This window comes from Lissotriton vulgaris, chromosome 1_1 (genome assembly GCF_964263255.1).
Source record: "Lissotriton vulgaris chromosome 1_1, aLisVul1.2, whole genome shotgun sequence".
Lineage (NCBI taxonomy): Eukaryota > Metazoa > Chordata > Amphibia > Caudata > Salamandridae > Lissotriton > Lissotriton vulgaris.
In genome coordinates this window covers 945,109,238-945,124,535 of record NC_141685.1, presented here as the reverse complement: position 1 = coordinate 945,124,535, position 15,298 = coordinate 945,109,238, and the positions used below count along the sequence as shown (strand labels likewise).

Sequence of the window (15,298 nt, the reverse complement as noted above, 5' to 3'; positions counted from 1 at the left end):
ATGCTCACCTCTGTGCCCTTCTGGTCTGTTCCAGTTTTGTACTTACTTTTATTCCTGTATTTAGTGTATTTTGTGCTTTGTGCCTGCCGGTGCCTTTGCTCTCTTGCCCAGCTCGCTCCCCCTCCCCCTTTACTATTTTGTACACCGTTCTCCCGCCGCTGCCATCAGCGGCCTCGCCCCCTCGCCGCCTCGCTCCTGCCTCCCAGCTGCTCTTTCCTCCCCCCCTCCCCGCCTTATATGGCCAGCGCCATAACCCCTGGACCCCGCGTACACCACCACGCCAGACTCCAATAGGACGCCAACACCCTTCACACTCTCAACACCGGCCAAGACCACCCCTGCTTCTAGGCCGCCCTGAAAAGCACCCACGGATGCTTCTCCTGCCACACCTGCAACTTCACCTGCGACAGAACCGCCAAACCCCCAAGGACTGGACCCAACCACCTCCACTGCATACTCCTCAACACCCGCTCCGCACGCAAACACGCCGTCAAGCTCTGTTGAACTCGTCACCTCCACCCCAGAAGTTGCCTTCCTGACCGAGACTTGGTGGAACGACTCCCCGGCACCCGACATCGCCATAGCAATCCTGGGTGAATACAAGATCCTCCGCAGGAATCGTACCAACGGAACTGGAAGGGGCCTAGCCATCGTCCACAAGTCCACCCTCCAGATCCACGCCCACGCTGACGACACCCTAAACACCGCCAAACACCTACACTTCCGGATCCACACCGACCCCAACACCACCCTCAGAGGAACACTTGTCTACAGACCCCCCAGACCTCGGACTCTGTTCAGCGACTCCATCGCTGACCTTGCCAGCACCCACGCACTCACCTCTATGGACTACATCCTCCTCGGGGACCTGAACTTCCACCTCGAGAACAACACCAACACCAACTCCACCACCCTGATTGACAACCTCACCAACCTCGGCCTCAAACAACTTGTCACGAAACCAACCCACGCCGCCGGTCACACGCTTGACCCTGTCTTCTCCACAAGCACCCACGCTGCCTTTAACCACACCACCGAACTCCACTGGACCGACCACCGCTGCATCCATTTCACCTTTAAGAAACCAATGACGCACCACTGCACCAAACAGCTGCCTCGCCGCTCCTGGAGCAAAGTCACCGAAGACCAGCTGACCTCCACCCTCGCCCAGATTCCACCCATCGACTCCACCGATCCAGATGCCGCCGCTCGCAACTTCAGACAGTGGATTGACGACTGCGCCAACACCCTTGCCCTGCTTAAGAAACTTTCCTTCAACCACACCAGCAAGAAAGCCACCTAGTTCACTGAAGAGCTCCAGACCTCCAAACGTACATGCCGGAAACTGGAGAAGAAATGGCTCCACGATCACACACCGGAAAGCCACGCAGCCCACAAGGACGCCACCCGCCGACATCACCAACTCATCAGAACAGCCAAGAGATCCTCCTTCAAAGCCCGCCTGGACAACAACGCACATGACAGCAAAGAGCTATTCAGCATAGTAAAGGAACTCTACAACCCCAGCTCTAACACCAACGACATAACGCCCTCGCAAGATCTGTGTGACTCACTGGCCACCTTCTTCCATCGCAAGATCGCTGGCATCCACGACAGCTTCAACACCCGACCACCCTGACCACGGCAAACTCTCCCCCCCCCCCACGGACACCACCTGCACCAACCGCCTGACCTCCCGGGCCTACGCCAACAACGACAAGACACGCAAAGTCATGAACTCCATCCACTCAGGATCACCGTCAGACCCCTGCCCATAACACGTATTTAACAAAGCAGACACAACCATTGCACCCCAACTATTGAAGATCATCAACATCTCCTTTGAGACAGCGACTTTCCGGAAAGCTGGAAACACGCAGAAATCAACGCCCTCCTCAAGAAGCCCAAGGCGGACCCCAAGGACCTCAAGAATTTCCGGCCCATCTCACTGCGCCCCTTCCCTGCGAAGGTCATCGAGAAAATCGCCAACATGCAACTAGCCCGCCACCTCGAGGACAACAACATCTTAGACCCGTCCCAGTCCAGATTCAGACAAAACCACAGCACCGAGACAGCCCTAATTGCCGCCACAGACGACATCGGGCGTCAACTAGACAACGGCAAAACATCAGCCCTTATCCTCCTGGACCTGTCAGCCGTCTTCGACACCGACATGGTCTGCTACCTCACACTAAGGACACGCCTCTAAGAAATCCACGAAAAGGCCATGGACTGGACCACGTCCTTCCTCTCCGGCAGAACCCAGAGAGTCCACCTCCCACCCTTCCGATCTGAGGCCACTGACATCATCTGCCGCGTACCCCAGGGCTCATCCCTCAACCCGACCCTGTTCAATGTCTACATGGCCCCCCTAGCACAAGTGGCCCACCAGCATGACCTGAACATCATCTCCTACCCCGACGACACCCAGCTCATCCTCTCCCTCACCAAGGACCAGCACATCGCCAAAACCAACCTCCACGAGGGAATGAAGGCCATCGCAGAATGGATGAGAAGCAGCTGTCTGAAACTGAACTTGGACAAGACGGAGGTCCTCATCTTCAGATCCACCCCCTCTGCCTGAGACGACTCCTGGTGGCCGACCACACTGGGAACAGCACCGACACCCACAGACCATGCACGCAACCTTGGATTCACCCTCGACTACTCCCTCTCCATGTCAAAACAGGTAAACACCATCTCCTCCTCCTGCTTCAACAACCTCCACATGCTCCTCAGGATCTACAAGTGGATCCCGACCGAAACCAGAAGAACGGTGACCCAAGCCCTTGTCAGCAGCAGGCTGGACTACAGCAACTCACTCTACGCAGGAATACAGGCCAAACACCTACGACGACTGCAACGCATCCAAAACGCCTCCGCCCGCCTGATCCTCAACATCCCTCGTCGCAGCCACATCCAGGCCCACCTAAGAAACCTGCACTGGCTCCCCGTCAACAAGAGGATCACCTTCAAGCTCCTCACCCAAGCACACAAAGCACTCCACAACACCGGCCCAGCCTACCTGAACAGCAGACTCAGCTTCTACACCCCCACCCGCCAACTCCAATCTGCCAGCCTCGCCCTCGCCGCCGTCCCCCGCATCCAACGAACGACCTCCGGTGGCAGATCCTTTTCCTTCCTAGCGGCTAAAACTTGGAACACCCTCCTGACCCTGCTGCGGCAGACCCAAGACCTGCTCACCATCAGAAGACTCGTCAAGACCTGGCTCTTCGAGCAGTAGCGGCACCCCTATGGATTGATTGATTGATAGTTCTTTACATGGTGGAGACCAACCCTCCTTGCTACTCAGCTACAACAGGAATCCGACTTCTTCTCAGCCTCACCACACTGGGGGGTCTTATTTATGAGGCCTTGCAGCATTTTTGTGCCTCCGTTGGGTAACTTTTTGTGACGCACCGGTGGCATAACAAATGCACCATGTTGCGCCCTATTTACAAAGTGACGCATCTAGATGCTATATTATACCTGCGTCAGGTATAATGTATGCAGGGTGGGCGTTATGTCATAGAAAAACCACGTGGAAGTGCGCAGTGAAATCTATCAGATTTCACTGCGCCACTTCTAGGACGCCACTGCGTCCAAATCTTATGCCTGCCTCACAGCAGGCGTAAGACTGACACAGGCACATTTAACATGGAACTTGCCCATGTGTAATGACCCATTGCTGAAGTTGCGTCACTTTCACAACACACTCCAGCAATGGGTTATTACTGCGCCTACAGATATGTCAGAAAAACTGAAGTATCTGTAACTCCTTGGACATGGAGTGCCGTACATTAACGTTGGCGCATCCATCGTGTCACAAGGAGAACTCAGTGATAATTGTTGCATTGTTGTTTTCACGCATTGATGAAACAATTTTCATAAATCAGGCCCTCGATCTTTATGAGGTACTGGAGAAATATTCTCATAGACAAAAAGGATCTCTAGCATAAATTGCGAGCTGCCCTCCTCCTTAAAATGACAGAAAAATACAGGTGAGAAGCTCCATTCAAGGAGCAGGGTGTGCAAACTTGTAGACAGGCAACAATATTGAGTCTAAACCCGTCAGGTCCTATGCTGAACTACCGGCATACAAAATGAGAAAAAATGATTAGCTGTACTGTAACATGAGAAATTGATCAGCGTCGCACATTAAGTTTAAATATTGGCACATTAGCTTTTTACATTTTTATTGTTTTTGCTAAACATTTTTTTTTAAATGATTTATTTATAGTTCCTTCACAAAATGTCATCTTTTTTAATAACTATGCATACATACAATTTACCCTACCTTAATGGTGAGATGTATGTGAAGACACTTCTCACCAGATGTTGCTGAGGTCACTTTGGTGTAAAGGTAGTGATAGATATGTATGCAATTCTCATTTTAAGTTTAGAAAATGCACCAACAGAAATCCACTTTCGTCTCTACAGTACCTTGCTCTGACCCACTGAGATTTTTAACTCCTTCGCTGCGGGGGTTATTCCCCCGCTGTGCTGGGGGGGAGGGGGCGCTCACAGCGCTCCCATGCTCATGACGAGCTGAGCTCGTCATGAGCTACGGCGCTCCTGTGCTCAGTCACAAGTGCATTGGCTCCAGTGGAACGCTCAGCAAAGCAGGGGAATTCTCTACGCACCTGAGCATTCCACGGGTCATGATGAGCTGAGCTCGTCATGAGCACCGGAGCGCCGTGGCTCATGACGAGCTGAGCTCGTCATGAGCACCGAAAAGGTTAAAGGTACCGTAACCTGAAATAACACCCAAACTTCCTGAGTGTTGCAGAAGCTTATTTCCCTCTACAAAAGGCCCTATTTGGACTGAGTCCTGTTTTCCAAAGTTAGACCAACCAACTCCCTATTGCACTGAAGGAGTTAGCGTGTCTGCATCCTTGCTCTGGTCGCCCGAAAAATGAAATTGCAGTGCTGGAAAAAAAGTGGTGGCTTTGTAGCTGGGAGACCCAAATGGTCTTGGAACCTGCATTAAATGCTTCTGAAGCTGGGGAGCTAGTTGGTGCTTCCTCCCTATTTCATGGTTGTGCATACACGAAGTAAATGATATGTGATTGGAAATGTCTATCCGCCAAACTTGTGATTCCCTTGTTCTCTTTAGAGTTGGAGAATCCCCACCAAATTTTCATCTTCAGAGCTATAATCACTCAGCTGGCGAAAACCTTTGACAGATGACCCCTCGGGTATTGGGCCACTGGTTAAAGTACCTCCACCTCCCTGCCCAATTTAGGGCAGATGGTCTGAAGTATTTTTTTCCTTTTCAGGACTGGCAGGAATATTCAATTCAATTTGTAATCTTTATTCGGTACTTAAAAAGACACCATAAAAGTACATATACAATATACACACAAATGTTATAAAAATGAGTTTCTGTTAAAAAAGAAGATAAAAGATGAGTTTAGCTAAAACCATAATTCATTAGGCTAATGGGGAAAGAAGTTCTTTTTTAAGGGGTCAGGTAATGTTAAAGTCCTATTTCTCTGGTGTTCCTTAGCCGCAGTGCTATCCGGATAAAGTTTATAGTGCAGAATAGAGTGTAAGCGTCTTCAGCTTCCTGTAGAAACTTCAGGGCCAATTTTGTTTGTCTAAACTTTGATTCTTTCAGAATCCCCACCAGGAACTTATGTCTTGTGACTGTATAAAATGGACACAATAAAACAAAGTGAAGGGTATCCTGCGGAGACCTGTTGTCGCAGCCGCAGGTACCCTTCTCCTCCACTGTGTGAGTGAACCCAGCCGGAACCGCGAATAGATGGTGGAGCATGTTAAGTCTGAAGTGAGTCATGAAATAACGATCCTGAGCATTATACTTGACCCTCAGGTATGGTTCCATTCCTTGCTTCGCTGTGAGTTTACAATAAGATAAAACAGTGGGTTTGTGACTTTCACTCTCTGCCCTAATTATCCGTAACCGTTCAGGAAAGAGTTTTTTTACCATTGTTTTACTCTTGACAGTTAGAGATTCTGGGGATGTGAAGAGGTTTATACAGTCAATCTCTGCTAGTGAGTTCTTAACGTACTTCAGCCAGGGTATATTGTGTCCTTTATCACGTTTGAGGCAATCCAATATAATTTGTCTTGTTAAAGCCGCCTCGGGGTTGGTCCATATTTTAACCCATGCCAGGAGAGGTTTAACTTTAATCCGGTCTTCTATAAAAGGTTCTCCCACTTCCTCATGGATAATGTAGGCCGGGAAACTCTGGGGCACTTTCAGGATTCTTCTCAGAAATGTATTTTCTTCTATCTGTATTTGCTGTGCTTTGTTGTCTATGAAACCCTATACTTCCGCCGCATAGGTTACCTTCGCACAGCAAATTGATCTATACAGGTTTAGTATTTGCTCTGGGGACCACCTTCCCAGTCTTTGGCCGTACCCCATGATGGCTCCTACTGACTAAGCATGGGCGAATTTTGCGAATCTCGCGTTCGCGAATTTTGCGGATTTGCGAACTCGCAATCCGCAAAATCCGCGAATACTCGCAAATTTGCGGATTTTTTTTTTTTTGTGTTCGCGCGGGTTCCTGCCAGTTCGCGAGGGTTTTGTACAATTTCGCAAAACGCGAACTTACCTGTCGGGTCGCAAGTTTCGCGAACTTGTTGTTTCTACGTGTCCAGCCTGTTTGGGACACTCTTCTTCATCACTGCCACTCTCTGTCACCACTGCCACTCTCTGACTACTCATGCCACCCTCTGGCCCACCCATGCCACCCTCTGTTTCATCACAGCACCCTCTGGTTGTCCAGTCAGTGTACATTATTGTGGCAAAGCAAGCACACCTTCCCTGCCTCAAGTGACCTGAATTAATTTGGGGCTGATTAATGTGTCACAGAATATTTTTTTAGCTGGCACCTGCTTCCTTAGTGCTTACTGATTAGTGATCTTTTGCACTTGCTAAGTGCTTTCATTGTTGCAAAATTAGTTACAACACCTGCCCTGCCCCAACTGACAATAATGAATTAGGGGCTGATTAATGGATTTGAACTTCCAGCCTGGCTCCTGCTTGTCTCCCTTAGCTGTAATTCAGGACCTTTGTGGCATATGTGTAACTATTCTGAGGTTCAGAGCAGGGTCACATAATAGTTGCAACTGGCAACTGAACTCTGGAGGGGCCCCTCAGGAAGCACTACAGGAAATGGCTACTAATGATGAGCCTGAACTTTTGAACCTGGTAAGTAGTTTCAGTTTTGCTAAGATCGTATTTCTGCAATTATGCGCTTATTCGCGGGGCGCGAAGTTGTACTGGGAAGCCGCGAACTCACGCGAACAGTGCGAGCAAGCCATAAAATCCGCTGCTCGCGGATTTGCGGATTTTGCGGGAGATTCGCGAATCTCGCGGATTGCGAATTTACCGAAAATCCGCAAAATCCGCGAGCGAAACGGATTTTCCGCCCATGCTTACTACTGACGCCGCCAGTTTCGTTGCGTGTTTCTCCGCCAAAGGTTTGAAATTAAGATGGTTATCGAACAGTACCCCCAGGTATGAAAAAGTCCTAACCTGATCAATTTTATGTGACCCAATATGGTAGGTAAAGTTCCCCTTTTTCATTGGCCCTGATGACATGATGTAGGATTTTTCCAGGTTTGTCGCTAAATCCAGCTTATCCATAAACTCGACAAAACCGTCAATCAGCTTTTGTAATCCTAGGGGGGTTCTGGCTAGCAGTACCGCGTCATCGGCGTAAAGTAGTACCGGCACTGCACGATGACCAATTTGGGGTGAGTCCACCTTTAGTTTCAGGAGATCTTTTTCCAGGGAGTTAATATATATGGAGAAAAGGAAGGGCGCAAGAATACAACCCTGCCTCACTCCACTGGTGCAAGCAAAGGGGTCGGTCTTATTTCCCTCTTGGTTATACCTCACACCTCAGGTATTGGGCCACTGGTTAAAGTACCTCCACCTCCCTGCCCAATTTAGGGCAGATGGTCTGAAGTATTTTTTTCCTTTTCAGGACTGGCAGGAATAACCTCGCGATCCGAAATGGGGAACCCAAGGAAATGCTCTAGACTGGCTGATATAAAACTCCCAGTATGTGAGAGATATTTTTTTTTTCTGTTTTCAGTAATATACTCCTGTTTTAGTAGTTAGAGTTTGAAGTAAGAAAATGCTTTGCTAAACAGCTTAACAAAACATGGCGTTTCAGTGCATTGAATGGGGCTGCCGCAAAAGCTGCTCTGCTTTAAGCACCAGCTGGTTGGCCCAAATGGCCGGTATAGGACAGAAAGCTTTCCATACATTTCTGATTCCAAGCACTCAGTGCTTGTCAACCACTGTGGAAAAGTTATTAGAATGAAGATCCACGTATAAATCTGTCTTTTCTGCTCTCATTAGTAGTACCTTAGGGAATGTGGGCGACAGTGGCATTTTTTAAAGCTGGTAGATATAAAGGTTCCAAAAAAGATCCATAAAAGGTGCCTAGATGTTAATTACTTATTTAGTACTTTTTTTAATTACTGTATCTTTCCCTGATAATGTTAAACTCTGAACAAGTAAGGGCAGGGAATCTAGTGGAAGGAACTGGAAGAGCAGTACTGAGATAGAGCATACATCTTCATGGATCAGGTGTAAGCCTACAGTAACTTCATCAAAATCACCCTTATTCTGACATTCTCTGCAGTAGTAAAAAGTTCTCAATTATTGTGGCTTTTACCAGAACTACATGAAATGACAGTGCTTTAAAACTGGAGCTTCTTCACTGTTCGGAATTAATAATTTTTTCTACTGTGAAACAACAATTCTGAAGGCAAGGTTTGGTGTTGTTGCCGCACATTGATGGGGCAATTCAGAAAGGTAACTTACACTTGTCATTTACTCTTACACTTTTGGGTAACTTTACTACTTAAGAGTTTTTATAAAATCCAAGTGTAAAGGTTCTCAAACGTGTAGACGTACACATCTCCACCATCTGAGAAAGGAGTTGGAGCCAGATTTAGTAGTGTAAGTTACTACTGACAAAAAAGAAACAGTAGTAAGCCCAGCATCCCAAATAGTCAACGACTGATATTACAGTTCTCCCCAAAATAAAATAATGGAGGTAGGGACTTAAAACAAAATTATATAGGATAAAAAGTAAATCCGATTAAATTATTTAAAATAGATACAAATATAACTCACATTTGTTAAAAATACTATTTAAAAATAATAATTTAATTATAAAATATTTTAGCAACATTTTAAAATGCATAAATTAATGTAGCAAGAATTTATGTTAGCATATAATATTACTTTTAGTTCATTCTATACACCACTTAACATTTAATAATGTGTTATTCGTTTTTTTTTCCGATAACTTTATTTCGATCACAATGGACCATAAAAGTACAGATAAAATACAGCATAAAAAACGGTAAAAATAGTTAAATAACATAGAACACTACAACACAATCAGAATCATATATATATACACATTATTCACAAAGATAAAACAGAGGAGTTATCCATCCTCATAAAAATGAATTAAACATTAGAATGGTTATCGTTTTTACTGCTGGTGGGAATTTATGTTTTTTTAAATTTCGTTTTAATCTAATAGATTTAAATTAGCTGACATTATAACTAAAAATTCATTTCATTGTGCAGTACCATATTTTATTTTGCTCTACATTTAAAATACATGTAAAAAGTTAATTTACATTAATGTTTAACATAAACTATTTTTACTAATTTAATATGGAGTTTAATAAACTTTTTAAAATGTTCCCTATACTTTGATATTGGAGAGATCTTCCTCTGAAAAGAGATAGGTAAAATAAATACGTTTCTTTAACATGAAAATAATTAGTAGAAATAAATTAATTTTAAATATTAATGCAAATACATTGTACATATTTATTTAAATGTAGAACACATTTTAAAAGAATGCTGCAGCATTTAACACTGTATGTTGAATTAAATTAAGTTTAAAATAAAAAAGTAAATTTCCTCCTACTTTAAATAAATACTTTCTTTAATATGCAATAATAATTACGAAAAGTGATGTAAAGAATTCATTAAAATTAATGTCATAATATTCTCATAAAAATAATTGTTACAATAATTTATGAATCCAGTCAAGTTTGTGAAATTATTTTGATAAATAAATTTGTACTATTTGGAAAATGGCCATTTGACTCTCCTCTTCACAAATTACAAAGGACAATGCACTTGCAAATGACAAGTGACGGCTACAATGGCCCCACCTCACACTTCAACAAGACACCCTAACTCTTATCCACTGAGACCTACAAGAGGCCATTAAGAACTTAAAAGGTATACAAGCAGGGATTGGAGACATAGAGAAAGCAATAATTATACATACTTGCCTCTTCGAGCACATTGCTCTGTATTTCCTAGAGCCTGCCACATCTGCCAAAAAGAATACCCGAAATCCCAAATTATGGTATAATGAGTGCATGACCCATAGAAATCAGCTGATCTTAGCAATAAGAACAAAATATGAGGGCCTAATAAGTGACGCAAGAAAGGTTTAACTGAAGATTCAGCTTAAGGCCAGAAGAGACTAGGATGAGGAGAGGTGGAGGGATCTTGTAGAAGCATGTTTCAATCAAGGACTCAAGCAAATTCTGGTCCTTAGTCAGTTGGGGGGGGTAACACCACAACCATTTAACCAACTAATCCTATCACATTGTCCGTCTGGACTGACCATTTTCAAAACATATAAAATGATACAATCCAGACTCCTGCACTGGGTCCCCCATCCCATTCTCAACATTTGGGCGGGCAGACCTGTTTGGCCTGAACACGAGCGCTGCGTCTTTGCTTGCAGAAATCTCCCGAGGCACAGCCGGGAGAAGGGACCCTCCACCACATTTTAACTAAATTGTGTGATTTACTGCTTTTAATAGTAACTGCCCCACCAAACACCTCGCACAGCGAAGAGAACGCTGACGAGGGCGGGGGTTTGTTTTGTGTTTGTGTTTGGTGAAGCGCGATTGGCCGGTACAGAACGGCACGCCCACCAGCCGTAGCCACGCCCCTTTCTCGCTATAGCGCGCGCTGAACACGAGCGCTGCGTCTTTGCTTGCAGAAATCTCCTGAGGCACAGCCGGGAGAAGGGACCCTCCACCACATTTTAACTAAATTGTGTGATTTACTGCTTTTAATAGTAACTGCCCCACCAAACACCTCGCACAGCGAAGAGAACGCTGACGAGGGCGGGGGTTTATGTTTGTGTTTGGTGAAGCGCGATTGGCCGGTCCAGAACGGCACGCCCACCAGCCGTAGCCACGCCCCTTTCTCGCTATAGCGCGCGCTGAACACGAGTGCTGCGTCTTTGCTTGCAGAAATCTCCCGAGGCACAGCCGGGAGAAGGGACCCTCCACCACATTTTAACTAAATTGTGTGATTTACTGCTTTTAATAGTAACTGCCCCACCAAACACCTCGCACAGCGAAGAGAACGCTGACGAGGGCGGGGTTTGTTTTGTGTTTGTGTTTGGTGAAGCGCGATTGGCCGGTACGGAACGGCACGCCCACCAGCCGTAGCCACGCCCCTTTCTTGCTATAGCGCGCGCTGAACACGAGCGCTGCGTCTTTGCTTGCAGAAATCTCCTGAGGCACAGCCGGTAGAAGGGACCCTCCACCACATTTTAACTAAATTGTGTGATTTACTGCTTTTAATAGTAACTGCCCCACCAAACACCTCGCACAACGAAGAGAACGCTGACGAGGGCGGGGGTTTGTTTTGTGTTTGTGTTTGGTGAAGCGCGATTGGCCGGTACAGAACGGCACGCCCACCAGCCGTAGCCACGCCCCTTTCTCGCTATAGCACGCGCTGAACACGAGCGCTGCGTCTTTGCTTGCAGAAATCTCCTGAGGCACAGCCGGGAGAAGGGACCCTCCACCACATTTTAACTAAATTGTGTGATTTACTGCTTTTAATAGTAACTGCCCCACCAAACACCTCGCATAGCGAAGAGAACGCTGACGAGGGCGGGGGTTTGTTTTGTGTTTGTGTTTGGTGAAGCGCGATTGGCCGGTACAGAACGGCACGCCCACCAGCCGTAGCCACGCCCCTCTCTACTCCCCATCCCACTCCTATGTAAGATGTGCCCCTACAGGAAGCGCAGCGGACGAGCGCAGCGGGCGCGACAAATGCGCGCCGAAGGCGCGCTTAAGGCAAGCTCGTCTGCGCTCGTCCGCGCCGAGTCCGGGCCTAGGGCATCCCCCCCTGCTCGAGCCCTCCCGCCCCACAAGGCAAATAGATATAGTAGAGAAACACTCATGCTACTAAACCCTCTGGCAGGCAGAGCTAGCTGCCCCCGCCTAACCCCTCACATTGAATCTGAGGTCAATAGTTCCTGTCCCAACTGCCTAGGGTGCCTGCCTCATATCAACCCCCTTCCACTTGATTCACAATTGAACCCTGATCAGACGTCAGGATATAGGCATATCCCGCCAACACACGCCGCCTCTAAACAGACCATTAAGGGAGAATTAGTCAGTGGTCTATTAAACGTCAGATCCCTGCCGAAACACGCCATCGAAATACAGTTATTGGTCGAGTCCAACAATTTGGACATTTTATTTCTGACCGAGACATGGACGGCTGCGGGAATGGAACTAGAGCTAGGGCCGGCCTGCCCACCAGGATACAAGATCATTCATAAGCCTAGGACCATAGGACGAGGATGAGGAATGGGGATCATCTTTAAAGAGGAGCTAAATATTGCAACCATAGATGTCGACACGGTTTCATGTGCTGAAATCCTCGGAATATCAATCAGACATGACTCAGGCCACTGCCTCACGAGCCTAATCTGCTATAGGACACCAGGACATATTAATGCAACACAACAGCAGGAATTGATTGCCGTTGTCAACAATATGTCAATCTCACATAGCAAACTACTGGTACTAGGAGACTTTAATCTATGGGATAATGACCAACTACACACAGCCTTCCACAATATCACCCATTCCTGGGAAAATTTAGGCCTGAAACAGTGGACAACTACCCCCACACACAAACAGGGAAATACATTGGATCTAATATTTGCTGCAGAGGATCTCATCACAATGAGAACAACGCTCCCAGTAGGTTGGTCAGACCACCACCTCCTACTATTCAACATCCACACCTTGATCAACACAGGACCTACTAATATACAGACTAGGTCCTTCATCGGACGCGATTGGAAAGGCCTGTTAAAAAGGAAAGAGAAAGGAAAGTTCAATTTCCGGCACGTCGGAGACTCATTTAACTTACAGAACGACATTACCACAAACTACCTCTCTCTCTGTAAAGAAGTAACTAGGAAGCTCGACGATACTGTTCCCTTGAAAGTAATCAGGAAAAGAGGAAGACCCTCCGCACCCTGGTATACGGATAACCTAAAGGCTTTGAAAAGGGCCTGTAAAAACGCAGAAAGGATCTCGAGAAAAAATTACTCGGAGCCGGAGAAACTGATATGGAGACAAACCATCGTACGGTATAAAAAAGACATCATCGCAGCTAAAGCTAACTATTTCGCCGACTTAATACTCCACAGCTCCAACAAGTCCCGCAACACCTTCAGGATAATCAGAGAGTTATCCAATCCGGATTGTGCTAATAGTCAAATCAAGCCCTCACAAGAACTATGCGATGACTTAGCATCCTTCTTTCAGGAAAAAATTACCAAAATCATTGAGGGAATGAAGGATGCCTTCATCCCCTCTGAGCAGGACATTAGTAACCCCGAGAATAGGGAGAAGAGCGAAGGCAATGTAGGACGACCCAACCCAAAGGTCACTTTAGAAAACTTTAAGGTCCTCACTGAACAAGACTTCATAAACACTGCTCTTAAAACAACTTCATGATCCCCTTTGGACCCTTTGCCTCACAAAATAGTAAAGGAGTTTAAGGGTGACCTTTTCCCTGTTCTACAACAGCTTTGCAATCAATCTCTCACTTCTGGCACAGTACCAAAAGACTGGAAACTGGCGGTTGTTACCCCCCTACTAAAGAAACCTAATCTAGACCCGAATTGCAATAAAAACTACCGTCCTATATCGCTCCTACCATACCCCATAAAGATCGTAGAGCGGTGGGTCAGCAGATCCCTTGCCCTCTTTCTAGAGACCAACAACATCCTAGAAGAGGAACAATTCGGTTTCAGACCAGCCCACGGAACCGAGTCAGCTCTGCTGACAGTCCTGGATGACCTACGAATGAGGGCGGACAGGGGGGAATTGGCAATCTTAATTCTGCTGGACCTGTCCGCCGCATTCGATACGGTGAGCCATGATATCCTGCTGACAAGATTAAAGAACATTGGAATCGGTGGAGTGGCGCTCAATTGGTTTCACTCCTACCTAAAGGACCGATGGCAGGCAGTAGCCATCCCCCCATATCAGTCGGAATTTGTTAAAGTCCCACATGTAGTCCCACAGGGGTCTGCAATCAGTCCGATACTTTTTAATATATATATGCAACCCCTGTTGGGCATTATCAAGGCCCACGGTATTAGCGTGATCAACTATGCGGACGACACGCAGCTGATGATTTCCATTGACGGTGCCCAGGCTAACTCACTTGAGACCTTCCATACCTGTATGGCAGAAATGACAATCTGGCTAAACCAGAACTCACTACAATTCAATAGTGATAAAACGGAAATAATGCACTGCGCAGTGGGCAGAATCACCAGAAGTCTACCCATCGATTTCTGGCCTTTAGACTCAGGGGAACCATTAACCCCAGTGAAATCGGTGAAGAATCTCGGAGTCAGCTTTAACGACAGTCTGAGTCTAGAGACCAATGTTAATAAGCAGGTGAGTAGCTGCTTTGCTTTAATGAGAGGACTGCGAAAACTACTACCCCTCCTACCAGCACAGGTCAGAACCACCATAGTTAGGAGCACCATTCTCAGCCGCCTGGACTACTGCAATGCTCTGCTTCTGGAATCCCCGGCCTATTTGATTTCCAGACTGCAAAGCATCCAGGCGGCAGCAGCGAAGCTGGCACTCTCCCGAGAGCGAAGATCCTTACCACCCTCGCTCTGGCCGACCTTCACTGGTTACCTGTACAACAAAGGATCTGTTTTAAATCCCTCTGCATTGTCTTTAGGGCAGTACACAGGATGGGCCCCCGGCCACTTCAAAAGAAATTCAAATGGTATACACCCACACGGTCCCTCCGATCCTCATCCTCCAATCTCATAAGCATACCCAGAATTAGGAAAGCCACTTATGGTGGTAGAGCCTTCAGCATAGCCGCAGCTCATCTGTGGAATAAAATGCCTATCGACATCAGGAAAACAGACGAACTGATGGCTTTCCGGAAAAAAGTGAAAACATGGCTCTT

The 15,298-nt window shown here is 46.6% G+C and overlaps 1 protein-coding gene across 1 annotated transcript in view; it reads right to left on the bottom strand.

Annotated features, from left to right (window-relative positions):
• Positions 1–15,298, bottom strand: part of LOC147748246 (aquaporin-5-like) — a 56,405-nt gene that overhangs the window by 6,290 nt on the left and 34,817 nt on the right. The window lies entirely within an intron of this gene.